Source organism: Hemicordylus capensis, chromosome 1 (assembly GCF_027244095.1).
Source record: "Hemicordylus capensis ecotype Gifberg chromosome 1, rHemCap1.1.pri, whole genome shotgun sequence".
NCBI classification, from domain to species: Eukaryota; Metazoa; Chordata; class Lepidosauria; order Squamata; family Cordylidae; genus Hemicordylus; species Hemicordylus capensis.
The window spans coordinates 390998212-391020829 of NC_069657.1; the positions used below are offsets into that span (position 1 = coordinate 390998212).

A 22618-nucleotide genomic window follows, 5' to 3' on the forward strand; every position below is an offset into this window, starting at 1 on the left:
TAACCAGATAGGTTACTTACCAGATAGGTTCTGGTAAGCCCACAAGCAGAGAATGAAGGCAAGCATTCTTGCTCAGCAACTGGTATTTGAGGAGATACCCCAAGAATTTGTGGTAGCCTGCGCTATCTGCTTACATCCCCACATCATGAAAATCTTTGTTTATTCCTCTCTTACAGATGGCTCCTGTTCACTGAGACAGCCCAGTTTACTGAACCCTGCATGAACCGCATGTAAGCTGCAGAGAAATAATTCTCCGACAGAGGGTTTTTAAAAATATTTTGGAGAACATAAAGCTAGAATCTGCAATCTGGCCAGCTTCACCTCAGGCAGGTTGAGGGGATTTTTTTTTATTCCTTATCTAATGTGATATGAATCAAACAGAATATGTGCTGCTGAAGGGGTGACATAATTCCTTATGGTAGAATTATGGCTTCTCTTGTCACAACAGAGCATAACGTAGCATTTTACCTTCCTATTTTTATACAAGGGAAAAACACATGTTGCTTTTTCCCCCCTTTCAGCTCTGCAAACATGAGGGAACCCCTTCAATGAAGATCCAGTAACAATGTATTGAGAGAGAGAAAAGGGTAAGGAGCCAGGTGAATTAAGCACCTGTGCAAAGAGGAAGAGAGTACTAATATAACATGTTGAGAATTGAGTCCTGATGAGTTAATTCTTTTACAATTTATAGCCTTTCAGCTTGGTTGTAGCACTAAGGCCTGATTAGCTTAAAGTAAAGGTAAAGTGTGTCATCGAGTCAGTGTCAACTCCTGGCACCCACAGAGCCCTGTGGTTTTCTTTTGGTAGAATACAGGAGGGGTTTACCATTGCCATCTCCTGCGCAGTATGAGATGATGCCTTTCAGCATTTTCCTATTTTGCTACTGCCCGATATAGGTGTTTCCCATAGTCTGGGAAACATACCAGTGTGAATTCGAACCAGCAACCTCTGGCTTGCTAGTCATGTCATTTTGCCACAGCCAGGAAATGCTTGACTAACAAGCAGAAGGTTGCCAATTCCCGCTGGTATGTTGCCAGACCAGGGAACAAGCAGAAGGTTGCCAATCCCCGCTGGTATGTTTCCCAGACTATGGGAAACACCTATATCGGAAAGCAGCGAAATAGGAAGATGCTGAAAGGCATCATCTCATACTGCGCAGGAGATGGCAATGGTAAACCCCTCCTGTATTCTACCAAAAGAAAACCACAGGGCTCTGTGGGTGCCAGGAATCAACATCGACTTGATGGCACACTTTACCTGTGCTGAAGCTACAGCTAAACTTGGGCTGAAGCAACAGGTAAAGCTAGTATACAAATGGGTAAAGCTAGTACACAACTTTAAAATGGGAAGGGCTAAACTATTATTTTTCTAAACTAATATTAAACTAAACTAATATTTTTCTCTAAGCAGAAGAACAGATTTTAAGCATAGACCCTGGAAGACTAAGGGATAGAAATACTGAAAATTAAACTGTGAACTAGCCAGGCATAATGTGCCTTTTGTGGTCCCACGTAATCTTCCCACAACCCTGGCTGCTAAGTAAGCAAAGAGGCACTTTTTAAAGTGACAATTCTTGTATATTCAGTAAGGGGAGAGCAACTGGCCCGATCCAGCCCGAACATTGCATCTCTTCAATGGCTGTTGCTGGTGTGTACCTTATATTTCCTTTTTGATTGTAAGCCTTTTGGGGACAGGAAACCATCTTATTTATTTATTATTGATTATTCTATGTAAACTGCTTTGAGAGCTTAGTTGAAAGTGATGTATACATATTTGTAGTAATAGCAGGCAGTGCAATCCTTACATGTTTACTCAGAAGTAAATCTCACAGCTGACTAAAAATATATAGGATTATACTGCACACCATTAAAGGTCATGTGTATTAAGTGGGGCTTACTCTCACATAAGAGTAACCCAGTGAGGAACCCAGTGGGGGTTCCGTTCTCCACTACAACCACCAATAATGGAACTGTGGATACAAAGTCATTGAGTCAATGGGACTCAGGGGATTAGGTTCCTGGAGGCTCCAGAAACTGCTGAAAATCTATCTATTTATTTAACATATTTATATACTGCCCAAAACACTGGCAAAAAAGGTCCCAAATACTGGGTGGGGAGGGTGCCCTACCATGCTCCACGGGTCTCCGGGTGTCTAGCAATGCCCCACAAAAGTCCCAAATCTGGCTTTCTTCCATGAAAAGTCATGTTTTTAAAAAAGTACACACATGAACTCCAAAATGCTCCACTCTTCCAAATGGTGGCTGGAAATGGAGGTTCCAGCCATCCTTAACCCATGGATAAGCAGAATTAACTCTATACAGACTTCCCTCTGCATATGCCGAGGTCAGGTGTCAATTACCTGACCATGGATATACAAAACCACGGTTGTGTTCGCAAATCGTGAGGTTTGTCTGTATTTGTTGATTTTCTCTGGGATCTCTTATGTTTTCTGTTTTTTACACACACACACACACACACACACACACACACACACACACACACACACACAATTCCATTCCCTATTAACCACATCTAATCACAGTCCAATATATTTAATAATGGCTAGTTTGTCTGGCTGGGCTGAATAGCCTTAAAACTACAAGTTGAGCCATACATTAACTTGGAAATATATCTATATATAGATATCCAAATATATCGGGCAGCAGCGATATAGGAAGATGCTGAAAGGCATCGTCTCATACTGTGTGGGAGATGACAATGGTAAACCCCTCCTGTATTCTACCAAAGACAACCACAGGACTCTGTGGTCACCAGGAGTCAACACCAACTTGACAGCACACCTTACGTTTACTTTAAACTAATTGGCTACAACAGGAATGGGTGTAGTTAGTATCCAAGCACCTGCAGAAATCTGGCAACAAGGTGAAGATATCAGAAAACGCCCTCACCACCTCCACCATAAACTTTAAAACAAGCCTTATAGTACAGAATTTAGCTTAATTTAAAAGAGGTCAAATGGCCGCAAGAGAGATCAGTCAACTGAAACTGGGAAAGGGATACCACATACAGGCTCCAAAAGGATCTCATCAAACTGGATGAGTGGGCCAAAAATGGCAAATGTAAGTGTAAAGTGTTGCTCGCTGAGGCAAAAAATAAATTAAAAAATCCTGGATCCATCATATATTCACTGATGGGGTCTGAGCTGTCTGTGACTTGGTGTTGTGGTAGACCGCTCACAGAAAATGAAGAAAGCTGGTCTTGTGGTAGCAAGCATGAATTGCCCCCTTTGATAAGCAGGTTCCACCCTGGTTTGCATTTGAATGGGAGACTACATGTCTGAGCATTGTAAAATATACCCCTTAGGGAATGGGGCCACTTTAGGAAGAGCACTTGCATGCAGAAGGTTCCAAGTTCCCTCCCTGACATCTCCAAGATAGGTCTGAGAGAGACTTCTACTTGCAACCCTGGAAAAGGCACTGCCAGTCTGTCCAGAGGTGTAACTAGGGAAAATAGCACCTAGGGCAAGCACTGAAATTGCGCCCCTGTCCAAACAGGAATGATGGGACTTGTAGTCAACAATATTTGGAAATCCTTGTTAAAAGGAACACTGTACCATCTAGACATGGTTGTTGATCAAAACCTGAAAACATGAGCCATCTCTGTAAAATACCTAGAACAACAGTCAGGAGTTATGTGAGGATTCCAAGTGTCATTTTCTCTGTCTCATCTCATTCTTTTTTTTAGAAAAACATGACTTTGTCCTAGAGGATCACCTGCCCAAATAGCCACTAGCAAAATAGGGGAAGAAGAAGGTGGTGGTGGTGGGTAAATGATTCCTGCCAGCCTTTGTCTTATGATGACTGTTGGCTCATGATGGGGTATATGTGCATTCACCACACCAGTGCTTAAAAGAGGGAGGAGGATACATTAGTTTGCCACACTAGACAGAGGCATTTGCAACAGGAGCAGACAGCCAAGTTCTGCCAGGGCTAAAACCAGCCCCTGCCAGACTAAGAAATCATTGTAATTTGCCCTTTCCTGTCACAAGCAGTGTACTGTTCTTTTATTATTGACTCTAACTCTCAGATATCCCAGTCATGGATGGAAAATTCAGGGTCAATTTACAAGAGACACATTTTCTACATGGAAGTTTCTTCTGTGCAGGTGTTGTGCAGAAACCCATGTGTAGTGACCGCCAGGGGCATAGCAAGGTTGGAATGGGCCAAGATGAGATTTTAAAATGGGCCCCCAGCCCCTCAAAGTCCAGGGCCTCCACACATCCCAGGTCCCCAAGGATTTAAGTCTGATATTTCAAAATAAGTATGCTGCCTGGAAATACATTTTACTGAATACACACATGCACACTTCACAGTATATAGTGATATACATTGAGTACTATATATTTGTGCTACTTTTAATGCCTAGAACACACTAGCAATGCTAATTATTAAAATGGCCCCCTCGCTGCAGATTAGCAAAGGAGACTTTCAACCATGCAGAGTGAGCCTATGTTTGTTTTCTCAGAATTCTGAACAAATTCAGTAAAGTTTGATTCCAGGAGGTTTTTCACACGAGGCTTTTAAAGCTCTTTAACACACATCTCCTCTGGAATGGAGGTGCTGCATTCACATGTTGGCCAGATTTACTCTGAAGTCCCTGCAAGTTATTGGAGAGCAGTTCACACACAAGAAAAATAAAATAAAATAAAAGCACAACACATGCTTCACAGTTCTCACTCAGACCTTCTGAGTTGCAAAACAACTTGAACATAAGTGCATTTATGAATAAATGAATGAATAAATATTTGTTCCAGAAGTTTTTGTAATTTTCTGACATGAAACAAGCCACACTTATAGGCCTTTTTAGATAGTTTTTGTTTTTAAAGCCAGCACATTTTTCAGTCTGTTTTAAATTAAATATTCAGAGACTTCTCAGTCTTGCCCCACCACCCATATCAAAGCCCTATGGCAAGCAGATCCCTATATATGGGGGTAACCACAAAAAGGAATTCACAGCCTACCTGCAAAAGCTGTGCTGGATGGTCTGGTCTGCTGCAGGGAGCTCTGCCAGCCTCCTTCCTGGCTTGCTGGGACCTGCTGAGTTCAGCCTTCAGGGAGGCCTACTTGGAGGCCTCTCTGGAAGCCCCGCCCACCCGCCGATCAGCTGAGAGGCGGGGAGCTCTGCAGTTTGCAGGCTGCTCCGATCTAGGCCTCGCCGATCCTAGGCCGGAGCTGGAGGCAAGTGGCTGAGGGGCCCTGGGGCTGGGCAGGTGGGCAATGGGGTGGGGGTGGCAGGAACTGGCATGGCGCCCCCCCTCAGTGGCGCCTAGGGCACGTGCCCTGCCTGCCCCCCTTAGTTCCGCCTATGAGTCTGTCTAGACAATACTGAGCTAGATAACTTGGTCTGACTTGGTATAAGGCAGCCTCCTATGTTAACTCAGTGCACAACAGTTGTGAAATAGGCAAAATCCATGCTAGGAAGAAGATGGATAATAAAACTGCCAATATTATAATGCCTTTATACAAATCTATGGGATGGCCACATTTGGAATACTGTGTATAGTTCTGGTCACCATATACCAAAAAGGATATTATAGAACTGGAAAAGGTGCAGAAGAGCAAAACCAAGATGTTAGGGATACAGAGAATGCTCTGCCTTATGAAGTAAGGTTATAGCACTTGGGGTTTTTTAGCGTAGGATGAAGGCAACTAAGGGAAGACATGATAGTGAGTTACAAAATTATGCATGGTGTGGAGAGAGTGGATAGGGAGAACTTCTTCTCCCTCTCTCACAGCACTAGAAGCAGGGTTCATCTCATGAATCTGACTGCCAGGAAATTTAGGACCGACAAAAGAAAGTGCCTTTCCACACTGCACATAATTAATCTATGGCATTCTCTGCCATGCGGTTTGGTGATGGCCACTTGCTCGGATGGCTTTAAGCAGGGCTTAGACACATTCATGGATTACGTGAATATCAATGGTTGATAGTCTTGATGGCTATAGGCTACCTCCAGGTTCAGAGACAGGATGCTTCCAAATACCAGTGCAAGGGAGCCAATGGCAGAAGAGGGGGGATGCCTTCATCTTGTGGTTGTGGGCTTCTCAGAAGCAATTGGGGGCTACTGTGGGAAACAGGGTACAGAACTCCAGATAGCTCTTGGGCCTGATCAATTGAGGCTTTCAGGTTCTTTTAAAACATACTAGGACAAAAACTAATTATGAAACTTGAATGTCAGCGGAGTATGTGAGCTAACTCCAGTTTTGCACAGTGCTACATATTACCATGGAGCTATTCTGATGATCAGTGGAAAGTGGGCTAAGGATGCTTAGCCCACTTTCCACCAATCGTGAGACTCACTGGGCTCATAGCCGAGCCCCGTTGAGTCAAAGCGGGTCTCCTGCTTTTTTAGCCCTCCCCTAAGCCTGGTTAGCGGAGTGAGCACTCCGCTAACCCAGGCTTCCCGATTGTGAGTAGCCACAAGATTGGCCCCCAACCTCCCCAGCCCCCACTGGCTCCGTCACGGAGCCGGCAATCGTGTGGGCGGCCAATCCAACCACCCAGGGCTCCCTCCCTGATCGTCTGCAGCCCTGCTTATCTTCACAACCTGGGTCTCACTGATTGTGAGACCCGGCTCTATACCTACACATTGTGGGAAAATCATGAGTGCATGCTAATTGCAATGAGTTCCTGGCACTTGGGTGTGGGATTCATGTTTTATGTATTAGGAATTTTGCATCTAAAATGCAAAACACTTCTGAAAAACGGATTAAGATTGCACTGTGTGCTATCAAAGATCATGAAGCTCTTTTCATGATCAGTGAGATGAACTGAGATGTGATGAGCTAATCAGTGAGATGGGTCTAACTTACTCCTCCCCTCAGATGATCGCTGAGTGGTCCCTGAGCGGCTGGATCAGCCGCCCACATAATAACCAGCTTCATCACTGAGCCAGTTGGGGTGGGGGGGATCGGGGGCCACCCAGCCCCTGGAAGTTCCAGAATGCCCTGTGCAAGTGCACGGGGCATTCTGGGGAGCCCCTTGACATCGGGAGGCCCCCTCAGTCATGGGTCTCCTTGTGAGCCACTGTGCCACAGAAACTCACAATTAAAAAAAAATGGGGTTAGCGAAGCACTTGCTCTGCTATCCTTGTTCAAGGGGAGGGATACTTTGGCGGGCTAGCCGCTGTTGAACCACTGGGCTTGGCTGTGATCCCGGTGGTTCTTACGATGGAGGAAAACCGGACTAGGCTCGCTTAACCCGGTTTTCCTCCCTCGTGTGAATAGCCTCTATGTGTTCAGTTTTTGCTGGGGAATTAAGAAACTTTAAAAATGAAGGTGGCACCTTTTAAAAAGACTAACAGATGTGTTAATCTTGAAAGAGCAACAGTAAGCTTTGTTAGCCTGTTGCGGCAAAAACAACAGGGCTACCCCTTTGGAAGGAACTTGTGGTGCTAATCAGAATGCACCATGGAAGCTTAATGGAATGAAAGATCACATAACGTAAGCACAATAACTGAAGTTATGTATTAAAAATATATTGTCTGCAAATTGCCACTCTGATTCAAACTACATTTTCCCCCTGTTTGTCAAGCTACATGAACTGGGGCAATAATAACAATGACAAATTAGTATTCACTTATTTGTGCCATGGAGGCTTTAACGTTTAAACTAATTGCAGTGCAATTTAGGGATGCTAATGACTACACAATAATTAATGGTTTAGTTTAATGCCTTGTTACACTGCTGATGTCAATGAGGTAGGGTTTGGAAGCTTCTACAGCAGCAAACCGAATGTGCAAACATACTTCAGTCTTTCAGTGAGGTTATTTAGAAGAAGTACTGAAAGGCTTGTGCTGGATTCATTTACAGAGCATGTTTAGAACTCATGTTATGGTAAGCTGTGATATCAAACTGACTAGAGTGAAAAGGTTCTGAGGTGGTTCCCACGATCAGTGAGAACTGCCAGATGGGGTTAAGCAGATGGGGTTAAGCAGACGAGCTCCCACAGAGCCCTGGGCAGCTGGATCGGCCACTCACACGACTGCCGGCTCCATCATGAAGCCGGCGGGGGCTGCAGAGATTGGGGGCTGTGCACATCCCGGAAGTTCCAGCATGTCCTGTGCAAGTGCATGCTGTGAGTTGACGTGGTGTGGAGTTGCACCGCAGCAACACACGATCCGAAAGCCCGGGTTAGCGGAGCACTAGCTCTGCTAAACTGGGTTTAGGGGAGGGTAGCTTTAGCAGGTTACCAGCTTTGGTGAGACCGGGCTTGGCTGCGAGCCTGGTAGTTCTCACGCATGGGCGAAATCGGGCTAGGCTCCCTTTGCTCGATTTCGCCTGATCGTGAGAATCGCCTCACTTTTGTGAATTTTCCTTAATGTGAAAAATCCGCCAACCACTTTTGGAGTAGATTACCTTGCCCTTATCAAGCAACAATCCAAGAAGTCTCATTTCCCCTCAGTGATGGCTGGCCACTATTGTTTTTTCTTCATGTTCTTCTCCTGAATAAGCATCATGCTGGAAAAAGAAAACCTTCATTTCTGGAATGTCAGCTGTTGTGCTAAAGAAAAAGACCCTCATGAGAATTTTTGAGAAAATGTAAGAGTTTAGTAGGAATTCATCAATTCCCCCCTCCCCCACTATATGATTCCCTTGAGAAATTTTGGATAATATGGGGGGGGGGGCATGTTTACCCGAAATCTTAAACATAACTGAAAGCATTCTACTGATTCTGGGAAATGCCTCATTCTCAGAATATGATGTGAGCTTATTTGTGGATGAAGCTGGAATAAAACTTGGATTTATGAGGAAGGTTTTATAATTTAATAGAAGTGGAACAATGCAATATAGCTTGTTTTGATTCCAGATTTGGCAGACTTCTAAATCATGCCTCATAGCAAAGAGAAAACAGTGGGTAACTTCACATATTGCACTTTTAGTGGGTACACATTGAGGCAATTCTTATGATCAACAAAAATCGGGCTAAGAGAGCCTAGTGAACCCACTATTTCCCCCTCCCCTTAGCCAAGGTTAGTGGAGCGAGCACTCTGCTAACCCATTTTTAAAAAAATTGTGAGTTGCCGTGGCATGGCTCCATGCCGCAGCAACTCATGAGGAGACCCTCGGCAGGGAGGCTAAATGCAGCCTCCTGGCTCGGGGGTCTCTCCAGCATGCCCTGCGCGCTCACTTCTGGGGGGGCACATCCCCCCCGAACTCCCTGTAATGGAGCCGGCAATTGTGTGGGTGGCCGGTTCAGCCGCCCGCAGCTGACTCTTGGGTCGTCTGTGAGGAGAGTGGGCTAAGCCTGCTCTCCTCACAAACCCCATCTTGGCGGTTCCCACTGATTGTGGGAACCGCCTCATTATAGATCGCTGAAGCTGCAGCATTAGAAGTGGCTACATTCCCTCCCCCTCCCCCCCTTTTTTGCTTGGCAACTATTTGCTAATCAAAGTAATTGGTAACTTTGACTGACATCCTGACTAAATGTTAGGCCTCTGCAAAATTGGATTGGTAAAACTGGGCATGGTCTGATTTTAGCCAAATTGGAGGGGTTCAGAGAGAATCCAAAAAATGTCTGCCACGTCAGGTAGAGTTATGATAGATCCAACATGGAGTTCAATACAGAGGCGCTTCACACGACTGGTGTGAAGTGCTGTTAGGGTTAGTGCAGGGAGAGCAGGCTTAGCCCACTCTCCCCGCACTTGGGCAGGGAGCCATCCCTGGGTGGCTGGTTCGGCTGCCCGTCACAGAGCCAGCAGGGGCAATGGGGATTGGGGGCCAGCCAGGCCCTGGAAGTTCCACGATGCCCCGCGCAAGTGCTCAGGGCATTCTGGAGAGACCCCTGGGGCAGGGAGGCTTGGTTTAGTCTCCCGGCTGGGATCTCCTCATGTGTTGCCACGGTGCAGAGCCGTGCCATGGCAGCATATGATCAACCAAATGGGATTAGCGGAGCAAGTGCTCGCTAAAGTCCTTGATTAAGGGGAGGGGTACTTTCATTGGTTTGCTGCTGGGAGCTGCGTGACTCCCGTGGCAGCAGATGGCCAGGAGAAATCGGGCTAGGCTCCCTTGGCCCAATTTCTCCTGTTCGTGAGAACAGCTTCAACGTCTAGAAGAATCTGAGGGCCAGGGCCAGTAACCAAAAAAGCATACATTCTATTGGGCCATTTCTGAAATCTGTGGGTATTCAGACCCTGATAATGGTTACCCATTAGATTATGATTTTTACTGTTTTGCAACTCTAACCTTTTCCTAGGAGACCACTGAAAATGTTTGGCTACAAAATAGTTCATTTAAGAAATCTCTCCAAGCAAGAATAGTTATCCATTAGTGGCTAGATAAAAATCTATCTTACCCAGGAGATCTGCATTTACCAATGAAGCAATCTTCGGGAGAAGCTGCAGAGATTTACTATCTTATTATGGGAATAAGTAATTCTAATTTGCTGAGGATGTTATCAATCTGAGCATTGTTTATGACTGTCTGGGAGTAATGTGTACCAGTACAAAATATTTAACGACTGCCTTGATTTCTGTTAGTTTGGTCAGTTTTCCTTTGGCTCACTTTCCAAACTGATAGGATAATATTCTGCAGGTTTATTGCCATCCTATTCCTAGAATTTCTCTCATGCTCTTTTCATTAAGAACACTGTTAGTTCAGAGAACGACATTTTGAGTGCTCCTTTAAAAGCAACAACATCTTTCCATGGGGGTCTGTCAGTTTGTTCTTTATTAAGGTCTTCAAGTTTCATAATGTGACTTTGAAAACTACCTCTCCCCCAACTTACTTGTTCTCTGGGAAATATGATCTTCTATGACCACCTCTGACTCATTCCACATTGCATTAAGTTTTAAAGGTAAAGTAAAGTGTGCCATAGAGTCAATTTCGACTCCTGGTGTCCACAGAGCCCTGTGATTTTCTTTGGTAGAATACAAGAGGGGTTTACCATTGCCTCCACCAACGCAGTATGAGATGATGCCTTTCAGCATCTTCCTATATCTCTGCTGCCCAACATAGTTGTTTCCCATAGTCTGGGAAACATACCAGCGGGGATTCAAACTGGTAACCTTCTGCTTGTTAGTCAAGCATTTCCCCACTGCGCCACTTAAGTTTTACTCCTTCATTTTCCTTAAAATGAGATGTTCAGTTAATTTTTCTGCTGGGAATATTGCAGTTTCCAGGAGGGGTGTGCAATCCAGCTCGGTTCAAGCCAGGATCAACGTTGAGCCAGCTTGACTCAACAGGTTTGAGTTAGGACCGGATAAGCCTTGGCCATTACAAGTTCAAATTGAACCAGGCCCAGTTTGAACCAAGCCAGTTCAGAGCTCTACTGGTGAAGATTCCCCTTTACCAGTAAAGGCAGGGGGGCTTCCCTAAGTCTAGAGGGGGCAGGAGGGGAATCTGATACTACTTACAAGTCTCATTTGTTGCAGTGGCAGTAGCAGCCCTAGGGGGGTAGTGGGGGCTCCCCCACCTCTTCCAGCCTCCCCCAGAGTAGCCCATGCAAGAGGCAGCCCAGTTCAGGCCTTCTTCAATCCAGTTCGAGCCTCTGTGCACACACAGGGGCCATTTTAGTGACCTCCACACATGTTCAGAGCCCACTTGTGTGGCCACCAGAACCAAACTGGGCCAGGTTGGTTTGAATCTGGTTTTGATTTGAACAGAATCAACCTGTCTGGTTTTGTGCACTTCTCTAGTTTCCAACTCCACCCCGCCGCCTCCCTAAGACAGGAGGTTGGTGTGTTTTATCAGAGACGTCTTGGAAAGTTCCATCTTTTAAAAAAATCACATACTATAGTCAGAGGCCGTGATTGTCTTTCATAATGTATGACACTCCAAGCAATAATGGAGAGCAGCTTTCTGAATGGTGTTTATGTGAGCATAAAACGTTGATGATGATGCAGGTATGGCTTTTTCGTATTTCTGTTAGTAACCATGTCGCTTCCTAGCTGCTCACATATTGTAACTATGTCCCAGCTTTTCCTACCACAGTAGCATTGATATGGCAAGGTATAAACATGATGTGAATGTGATTTGAATCAGGTTAGTCATTAGAGTTGGGGGGGGGAAGAAGAAAAATCTAAAGCAAATATTTCTGTCTTAAATTTGCTTGCAGAAATGTTTAGATCTATATTCTCCTAATTTAAATATATTTTTTCACCATTTCAGAGCGTTTATTATGTAATTGAGCAGCAGTGAACCAAAATTGTGAACTTATTGCACTTTGGCAAGTTGATACTTGAAATTTTACAAGATTATTATTTTTAAATAAAATGATTCTCCTAAGGAAAATTTTGAAAGTTAAATATTTATTCATACAAATACAACTCTCACATGTAAATGTAAAAGTGCCATTCCTCTGCCATAAAGCCTCTTTTGGTCAAAGAAGAACATTATAAATCAGGAGGAGAATCTTGATTCTGCACAAGATCTTGTGCTAGACCTTTCTGTGGAACAACATGATTCTAAATCAAAATAAATTCTTCTGCACAAACTTTTGTGCAAGAATTTTTTAAGGACACAGAGATTATATGCTGCAGTCCATGGCTAATATTCTAATTAAATTTACTAGAGGAAGTTCTATTGGAATGTAGTCATCCTTAGAGTAACTTCTGAGTACTACTCTTGAGTAACTTAGGATACCAGCCTGTATCTCTTTTATTTACCTTGTTTCTTGTACTGTAACACAACCTGATACAGTGTGATGCTGCACTATGAGATGTTTCTGCTAGAGTTAACTCAAGAGTTCACAGAACAGCACAAATGCAAGTTCTTTCCACTCACAGTTCTTTGGATCCAAGTTAATGCCTCTGTTCTATAAACCAACTTCCTGAATATCTTCAAAATGTAATATTTTCATGATGTGAAGATTTAAAATATTGCACTTTAAAGCAGGAAACAAAATCCCTATCTATCTTTTTATATTGCCTGCAATTCTGTTATCCTGCTACTGTGCAGCAGAACATAAGACGGTCAAAACGTGGCATGTGAAAAATTCATGTAAATAAAATGACCTCTATTTAGCTGCCATAACATATCTTCTAGTTCTAAGTGTAAGGGTCTCTTTTTGATAAAGGTGTAAGACTTGTCACCAAAACAGAAGTATTTGCTGATTCAGAAATGCTGAAATAAACTTCCCCAAATTAAAAAAATAATAATCCGTGTACAGGTTAGAAATCAGGTTTTGAAATCCTATACTTTTAATACAGTATGTCTGCATACATTTAAATGAATGGAATGTGAGGCAAAATATTTACATCCAAATGATAGAAATTGAGGGTTTACTATTAAAGAAATTGAATCTCATCATTTCAAGAGACAGGAGAACTAACATAGGTTAATAATTACATTATAAAACTGTTTTTATCCTGCTTTCCGTAAGGATTCCAGCATGAGTTGTCTTACTGTGTCTTCAAGGAACTTGATTTTAACTTATTATTTCAGGTTTTTTATATGGTAACAATTCCATTATCAGTTCAGTGCCTAATAGCTGCTCACTGTCACATTTTGACTTCTACACAAGCCTCAGGGGAATTTGTCCTTGCTAAAAGGCAATATCAATGGAGTATCATCTAAATTCTTTACAGATGCACCTTATTTCTACAGCAGACGATGCAGGGTGCTGTTTTCTGTTCTTTCTTTGGTAAGTAAAAATAGTCTTTACTTACAAATCTGATAAAAGGGGGGATTATGTATTATAAATGAAATATATAAATATTACATAAGAACAGCCCTGCTGGATCAGGCCCAAGGCCCATCTAGTCCAGCATCCTGTTTCGCACAGTGGCCCCCCACATGCCGCTGGAGGGCATGCCTTCTCTCCTGCTTTTACTCCCCTGAAACTGGTACTCAGAGGCACCCTGCCCTTGAGGCTGGAGGTGGCCTACAGCCCTCCGACTAGTAGCCGTTGATAGACCTCTCCTCCATGAAGTTATCCAAACCCCTCTTAAAGCCATCCAGGTTGTTGGCTGTCACCACACCTTGTGGCAGAGAATTCTACAAGTTGATTATCCGTTGTGTGAGAAAGTACTTCCGTTGTTTGGTCTTAAATTTCTTGGCAATATTGAATAAGAGATCATATGATTCAGTCCAAACATGTGATATTGGTTAACTAAATTAAAATGGTTGCATGTACATATACTTTTTTAAAAAATTGATTTTTCTGCTGTGACCAATATTTTCTGGACTTCGTAAACAGCACATCACTGTTGTTCCTCCATAACAAAGAAAAGACTTAATCTGTTTTTCCACAGCTGTTCCTATTAAATGCTAGATACAAGAATAGATCTGGGTGAAATAATCGGAAAATGTAAGATGGCACAATCATTGTTCAGTGTGCTTATGTTGGGACTGATAACCAATTAAAGGTTTAGACAGTTTATGCCCTTTAAACAAAAATAAATTTAAAGGCATTTGCATTATGTCAAAAGCTCAGCATAAGTACCATTTTGAAATACTCCCTCCACTGTGAGAGAATGCATAACTCAATGAAGGCAAGTTGCCATCTGCACAGATTGAAAGAACAAGCCAGCTGACATGCCCCGCAGCATAACACAGATATCTGGAACTGCCCACACCACTAACACACATGCTCATGGTGCTGCAGAAGGGGACTGTTCTGGTACAGCTCACTCTTGTGAGTTCACAGGTCACATGCTACTAGCATTATTCCCAATAATGGGAAGTATTGTGTGACTTGCAATCATGCAAAGGTGAGGTGAGTTGTGGAGCACCACAGGCATGTGTGCTGTTTGTTTTGTATATTTGTCTGCCATATCAATACCTTGGGTGGAGGGATTTAAGTGGCATGTAATCGGGAGCTGGTTGCTCGCACCCTTCTACCTCAGCATAAGGCCAGGAAAAATACCCCAGCTGCTCCAGCAAAGAGCGCTGGGGTTGGGACTGATCCTGATGCTCTACATGAGCATGCCCTACCCAGTAGGGCTGCTCATGAGCATGCCCTCCTATCTGTCTAACAATTTTAGGCTTAACTCAGGGGTGGAGCCACCATTGCACGAACGGGTCCAAAGTACCCAGGCCGCACCCCTCTGGGGCCGCGCCTCATGCCCCAGCTACACTTCCTGTGTCACACGTCAGAAGCTCCCCCTGCTTAAAAAGGCAGGGAGAAGCATTCCCAGCCAGACTGGGAAGCTGGTGCTAGGCTAAGCTGCTCAAAAATGGATCCACGTGACTTGGTTTGGAGCAACGTAGCCCAGAGCTGGCTTCCCAGCCTGGTTGGGAATGTGTCTCCCTGCCTTTTAAAGCAGGGAGAGCTGCTCCCAGCCACACCATTAATGTTTGTGAGCAAAACACACATGGCCCTGTTTGCGAGCAAAACCCTGTCCCCTGTGTCTGACATCAGATGCTGCATCTGATGTCAGATGCAGGAGGTGTGGTGGGGGGGGGCACTGCTGGCATCCCTACACACCTGGCTGAACTTTTTAAAACCTTGCAAAAGCAATGTGTAGAAAGGACTTATCAAAAAAACATAAAACATCATTTAGGAAAATAATCATCCCAGCTACTCTTTCCCACAGCAAAACCCCAAATAAATATATCAAGCTAGTCATCATATGTACATGGAAGCTGGTCCATCCTTTGCTGAATGAGGAATTGTGCATGAAAAATTGTTGCTTTGCACCCAGACCCAAGGAAACACAGACACATGATTCTTTGGTGAAATTGGCCACGTTTATTGAGACATAATTGTGTGCCGACATGGCACTCAGCTGGGATTGGTGCTCCAACCACCACAGTGCAGTTCCTAGGAGGCCGGCCACAGAATGGCCGCATTGGCCTAGAGATGAATGGCATTAGCACCTTGGCTCCGGGCGGCTCCGTCACTAAAAAGCGGGCACCGCCCATCGTAGCCGACCTAGGTCAGGTCTCTGCTACTAATGACACCCCTCCGACGCTGCACAGCCATACGGAAGGATGTCGCTTTACAGAGAAGAAGGGCTCAGCGGCATCCCTGATCTGTCAAGCCTCAAGGGATCCGCTCCTCCTCTATCTTGAAGCCAAATGCTTACCTAAGGTGCATCACCTGATTTAAGCTGTTTTTCCCTCCACACTGTACCTGCCAAATGTGAACGGGAAGTTATGGTGCTAACTGACTACCAGGCATACAGATACAAGGCAGGCGAAAAAAGGTGCACACCAGTGGCCAATTAGGCGTGGACCCAAAAAATTCCTGCCCAGCCCCAAACGGCGACCAGCAAAGCCCAGCCTATATCTGAGGGATGGGAGGGGGGGTGCCCTTGAGAGCTGGACTGAGCGGGCGTGTGCACACTCCCTCACTTGCCACCCTAGCCCCACCCTGTGAGCACCCGGGGAGCCAATGGGAAGCACTCACCCGGTGTCCGTGCTCCTTGTGGGAAGGGGGCTGGGGCAAACAAGCCGCGCCGTCCATTTGGGCAGCGAGTGGCTGGATTTTTAAAAAATGCAGCTTAATAATATGGCTGATGGCCTGTGCACGTGCTCACAATTGAGACAAGATCTGAAATGATTAGCTCTTCTAGATACTGGAAGCAATGCCATTAATCAGTGTGAATTCATTTTAAACAAATACAACTTGCAAATCTAACCAGATTTTATTGATTAGCACTAAGATTGTTCTACAAGAATAGCTAGGATTCCCCCCCCCAAAAAATAGGTCAGAGTCTAGATGATAAGCATTGTTACCAGGAATCAAATTATAGTACAGGAGTAGATCAAACCACAGAAAATGCATATGCAATTTTGTTTGCAGGATGTGAGAAAGTGATTCATTTCAGAAATGGATGGATAATTTTTAAATGGAGTCTTGGGCAGCATTTCCAGCTAAATCAAAGATAGCTGAGTGACAGTAAAGGAAGACTAATCTCCAGGCAATAGTTATTATCTAGTATAAGAACTGTAGGCAAGAAGAATGGAATTTTAAAGCTGAGATTTGGAACCATCAAGCAACATCCACGGAGCATAATTGTATTTTCAGGGTACTTGGAATCCTTTACCTGTTAACACAAATATTGTTTCCTGCTTATGACAAATGTAGATTCTTGTGAGAATGTTGTAGTTATGTAAAATCAACTTTGTGGCTGCTTGCATGATCATTTTAACACAGATGACTTTTTAAAACTTGATATGTTGACCACTAGTCAGAGTAGTCAGAGGAAAGGTTTTGTTTTTTGTTTTTGCTATTTAACAGGGCCAGTGGGCAATTTTCACTATAATCACAGACATAACAGCACTCCAGATTGCCCATGTGCAGTTAATTACTACACACTGGAAGAGACAGCTTTGGAATTGACTTTCTGGCATTATTTTTCACTGCCCTTGATAGATTGAATAAAATTGGCATTCAGGTGTATTGAATCACACTAGTCTGCATTAAATAGATTTCAAATCTGTGACTATATTCAGAATAAGGACTCTGGGGCCAGAGGGGGGGATTACATGTGACACATGTATCACTGTATCTTCAACTTCTGGATTTTCTTTTCTAATACCAGCTGCAGAGGGTCCGATCTAGATTGACACTATGTGGGTTAACCCATTGCACCTGCCATGGTCTGAATCCTCCCTGCCATGGCTGCTATTTGCCTGAAAGGGAAGCTGTCCCTTCTGGGCAAATATCAGCTTGAGGGGCTGAACTGGATGTCAGAGGCCATGGCAGGGCAAAGGGTTGCCCCCCGCAGCTAGTATTGTTTTAGAAAGATAGAGCTACATTGATTCATTTAATGTCACATGTGATGTGGTTTTCCTGCTTTACATTTTCAGTGAAATTACTGCACGAAATGCCTAAAACAATGCTTCATATTGCCTGTAGTAGCAGCAGCAGTCTTTTGCCTGCACACCAAAAGACATGAGGGAATAAACACATGAACAACTCTGATTTGGGGAAAAGGGCCACAACTTTGTTCAACATTATCAATCAACCTGAATGCAGCAGGTCTACCTCTCCATACTAAGAGAATGCAGGCATACACTCAGACAGGAGGTCAGATAATACATAATGTCCTTCCCCCAAAGTCTTCAGGGCAATTATGCCCTGGCTCGAAGCAGTGGATCAAAACAATGCAGATCCTTGTTCCCCTTTGCCATCCCCAAATGGGGTCAGACTTATTTTGAAGGCCACACTCCCTCCACAAGCTGTTCAGCCTTTGAGGCTGCTGAAGTCCCAGGAGGAGTACCAGACATAGCCCCTTGCTATCATTTGGACCTATTTCTGGAGGTGTGGCAATATTCCAAAGAATTAATGCTGAAACAACCAAAGTAAGTCATATTGCACCTGTGTATCTCAGTCCAGGATGGGAGAGCCCCATGTAGAAGTTGAGTCAGAAAACATATTTGAATGGAGGTTGGCTAGCTCATCACATGGTTACTCACATCATGGCAATGTCACCAGAGCTGAAACAGGGCCAATACCTTTTGCACCTACTTCTTCCTTCTTATTCTTCAAGAAGTGGCCTATTCACAATAGCAATGGAATGTGGGAGCAAGGGAACTCATGCAGTTAAGAGAAGCTTCTCTGATCAGGGAGGAACACTTTGCAGATTTGGGTCTGGGAATTTGAGAGGGGATGCTATGCGAACAGGCCACTCATAAAAAATTGAAGTGGCAAAAAATAATGTGTGAATCGGTTGGAGCACCCTATGTATTCTGAACAAAACTGACTGTTGAATCCCTTCACTTTTCCTTTATCTGTTGCATTCATATCCTGCTTTTCCTTCAAGGAGCTCAGGCACAGGGGGATATCCCATTTTATTCTCACCATAACTTTTTGAGGTACATTAACTGGACAGAGATTTGCTTTGCAGAGGAGAAGCAGTGGCTAGCATTTTGACTGGATAGGAGTGCCTTGATTGGCATTCTACATGTGGACTTGGAATAAGCATTTGACAAAGAGGCTCTCCACATGAGCAGCGTGGAGAGCTGAGGAGCATTTGCTGGGGAGAGTGGGTTTTGTCTGCGGGGAGAGTGGACAATCATGCCACTAGCCCTGGGTGGCTAGATTGGCCACCCACATGATAACCAGCTCTGTCATGGGGTGGAGGAGATCGGGGGCTGCCTAGCCCCCAGAAGTTCCAGTGTATGGGGCATTCTAGGGGGACCCTGTGCCAAGAGGCTTGTTGGAGCCTCCTGGTTGGGGGTCTCCTCATGAGGCACAGAGCTGCACCATGATGGTGCACCATCAGGGAAATGAGCTTTTGCTCCACTAACCTTGTTTAACATGGGGTTATTTAGAGGGGTTTGATGCTGGGAGCTATGCGGTTCCTGTTGCAGCACATGACCACTGGAAAGTGGTCTGGGCTCCCTTAGCCCGCTTTCCAGCGGTCGTGAGAAGAGCCTCAAAGTCTCACACCAAAGGCTCAAGAAGACTTAGCAGCTGTGACATAAGAGAACTGATCTTCTTAGCAGATTGGTAGCTGGCTAAAGAACAGCAAGCAGAAAGTAGGAATGAATAAGCAATTTTCACAATGGAGGGAAGTAAGATGTGCGTTCCCCAAAGATCTGTATTGGAACTGGTGCTTTTCAACTTCCTAAATAATCTGGAGTTAGGATGAGCAATAATAATAACTGGCAGTGACTAATCAGGAGGGAGGTCTTAGGACTGTGGTGAATAGCTCAATGAAAATGTCAACTCAGTGTGTGGCAGTGTGTGAAAAAGGTGATTTTCATGTTAGGGATCATTAGGAAAGCGATATAAAATAAAACTGCCAGTATTGTAATCCCCTTATACAAATCCATTATGTGTCTGCTCTTGGAATAATGTATACAGTTAGTTACCACATCTCAAAGAGGATATTGTAGAGCAAGAAATTGTGTGGTAAAGGGTAACCAAAAAATCTGGCACTTGGAGTACCTTCTCTAACTAGGCTAAAATATATGGGACTCTTTAGTTTAGGAAAAAGCTAGCTAAGGAAGGAAATGATAGAGATTTACAGAGTTATTGTTGTGTGAAGGAAATTGTTAGAAAGATTATTTTCTCTCTATCACACACACAGGAGATTCAGGACAGATAAAAGGGAGTACTTCTTCACAAAGTACACAATTAATTTATGGAATTCACTATGGTAGCTGGCTTTAAAAGCAGATTGGATAAGGAGGCACCTTTAAAAAGTGTGATTCTCTTTATTTAACAGAGGGAGAGCAAATAGCCCTATCCATTCCCAGCACAGCATCCCTCCAGTGGCTGTTGCTGGTGTCTGTCTAATGTTTCTTGTTTAGATTGTGAGCCCTTTGATGGACTATTGGTCAGATCCAGCATGGCTTTGCTTATGTTACATGCAACTATGAGCTGACCATTGAATCTGAATTAGGCCTTATATTTACAAAGAGTAGATAGATAGATAGATTAGATTAAGTGCCATCAAGTCGGTGTCGACTCTTAGGGACAACCTGGATGTCTCTCCAGGATGATCTGTCTTCAACTTGGCCTTTAAAATATCTCAGTGGTGCATTCATTTCTCTCGTAATCGAGTCCATCCATCTTGCTGCTGGTCGTCTTCTTCTCTTTCCTTCAACTTTCCCCAGCATTATGGACTTCTCAAGGGAGCTGGGTGTTTGCATAATGTGTCCAAAGTATGATAGCCTGAGCCTGGACATTTGTGCCTCAAGTGAAAATTCTGGATCGATTTGTTCTATGATCCATTTGTTTGTTTTCCTGGCTCTCCATGGTATCCTCAAAAGTCTTTCTCCAGCACCAGAGTTCAAAAGCATCAATACTTTTTTCTATCTTGCTTCTTCAAAGTCCAGCTTTCGCATCTATAGAGTGTCACGGGAAAAACCATTGTCCAAACGATTCTAATCTTTGTAGGTATAGACACGTCACAGCATCTAAATATCCTTCCCAAGGCCTTCATTGCAACCCTATCAAGTGCTAGTCTGCTGCGTATTTCTTGACTGCTGGATCCTTTACTGATAGTTATAGTTGTTATAGCTATAATTATATTATTTAGTGTAAGCAGATAAAACACTATCTTGGATACCTGAAGGGGGAAAGAAATTAACTTTTTCCCCTTCAGCCCACCAATTAAATGGGATATTTTGCAAAATTATGCAGAATATCATGAAAAGCAAATGGTTGAAAACTACTTTCCATCACTTCCCCCTTTCTATAGCAACTACTGTGATCATATATGAAAAGAAAATTAATGAAATGAAAATAAAATGAGAGAAAAACAAGGGGGAAGAGAAATACAACTATGCTATGTTAGGAAGAGCTGCTGTTAGGACGTACTGCAGAAAGGGTGAGAAGGGGGCCACTTCTAGCCTTGGGGTGTAAGGTCTGAGCTGAGTGTGGGTATGCCAGATTCAAGATTGACATCTTGTATCTCTGTGATCATTTTCCTCTCCGGATAATCTCATAAAATGGTTTTATTTTATTTTATTTTATTTTATTTTATTTTATTTTATTTTATTTTATTTTATTTTATTTTTGGAGAGTTGATAGTAGACACATAAGCTTGAGCCGATCTGAAATTGAATGCACTGAACTGGCAAATATACAGTGAAGAATTGGATTGTGCAGGTGATAAAACAACAGAGTGACAGGTATCTTCCTCTTTGGATATCTATAAAATAAAGGCTCCTGAAAGGTGACTTCATCTTGGTGTACAAATATGGTCGCTACAGAAGTCATCTAGTGAATTAGGATGTTAACTTCTGTTTGAAATGTGATGATATGATGCAATTTGTACTGGATATTGAGCAGATTCCCCACCGTCACTACCACTTTCTCAGGGATTATATGGATAAGTTAAAAAACATATGTAGGTCACTTTCTTGCAATAAGTAAGATCATGGTTAAAGAGTTAACTGCACTCAGCAAATTCTATGGAACATGATGTGAGAATCCAGAATTTCTGAGCTATCCCAGTTATATTACTGCAGTTAAACAGCATTTAACCAGGATAGATAACCAGAATCCAGTTGTGGTTATCTATCTTGGTTAAATGCTGGTTAACCACAGAGATTTTCTGAGATAGTCCGAAAAATCCAGGTTCTCATTCCACACTCCATGGAAGCGCATAGCGCTTGCTGATCACAGTTAACTCATAATAAGGATGCAGCAATAGAAAATCATAAAAGGGGTTAAGGCCAGGATTGGTGCGTATCTAAAAAGAGTGTTGGGCTTGCTGTTGAAATAAAAGAGGGAAGGCATTTATTTCTGTAACTTTTTCTTGCTTCAAGTAGCTTCCTGTTTTAGTAGGAAAGAAGATGAACAAAAATTTTATTTTTGTTTTCAAACTAGAGGTGGGTGAGAACAGCAGCATTTATAGCATCTTGATGTTTCTAAAGCAATTAGCAGTCTGTATATATAGTTTATGTGGAGATGGATTAAGTTATTGCTAGCTGCAGATAATAGTGCTGAACAGAACATTTTGATAATGCCTGCTTCAGTGGGAAAACCAAACTCATAGCTGTCTTTCATCTCATTCTCTGGTTAGGAACATAGGAAGCTGCCATATACTGAGTTAGACTATAGGTCCATCTCGTTCAGTATTGTCTACCCAGACTGGCAGTGGCTTCTCTAAGGTTGCAAGCAGCAATCTCTCTCAGCCCTGTCTTGGAGATGCCAGGGAGGGAATGTGGAACATAGATGCTCTTCCAAGAGTGGCTCCATCCCCTAAAGGGAACATCTTACAGTGCTCACACACATCAAGTCTCCCATTCAT

The 22618-nt window shown here is 43.5% G+C and overlaps 1 long non-coding RNA gene across 1 annotated transcript; it reads left to right on the forward strand.

Moving 5' to 3' along the window:
- The first annotated feature begins 517 nt into the window (after positions 1-517).
- LOC128340889 (uncharacterized) lies at positions 518-17307 on the forward strand. The gene is made up of 3 exons (XR_008314062.1): positions 518-587; positions 13547-13602; positions 16708-17307. It is a non-coding gene; the product is annotated as an uncharacterized LOC128340889 (long non-coding RNA).
- The last annotated feature ends 5311 nt before the right edge of the window (positions 17308-22618 follow it).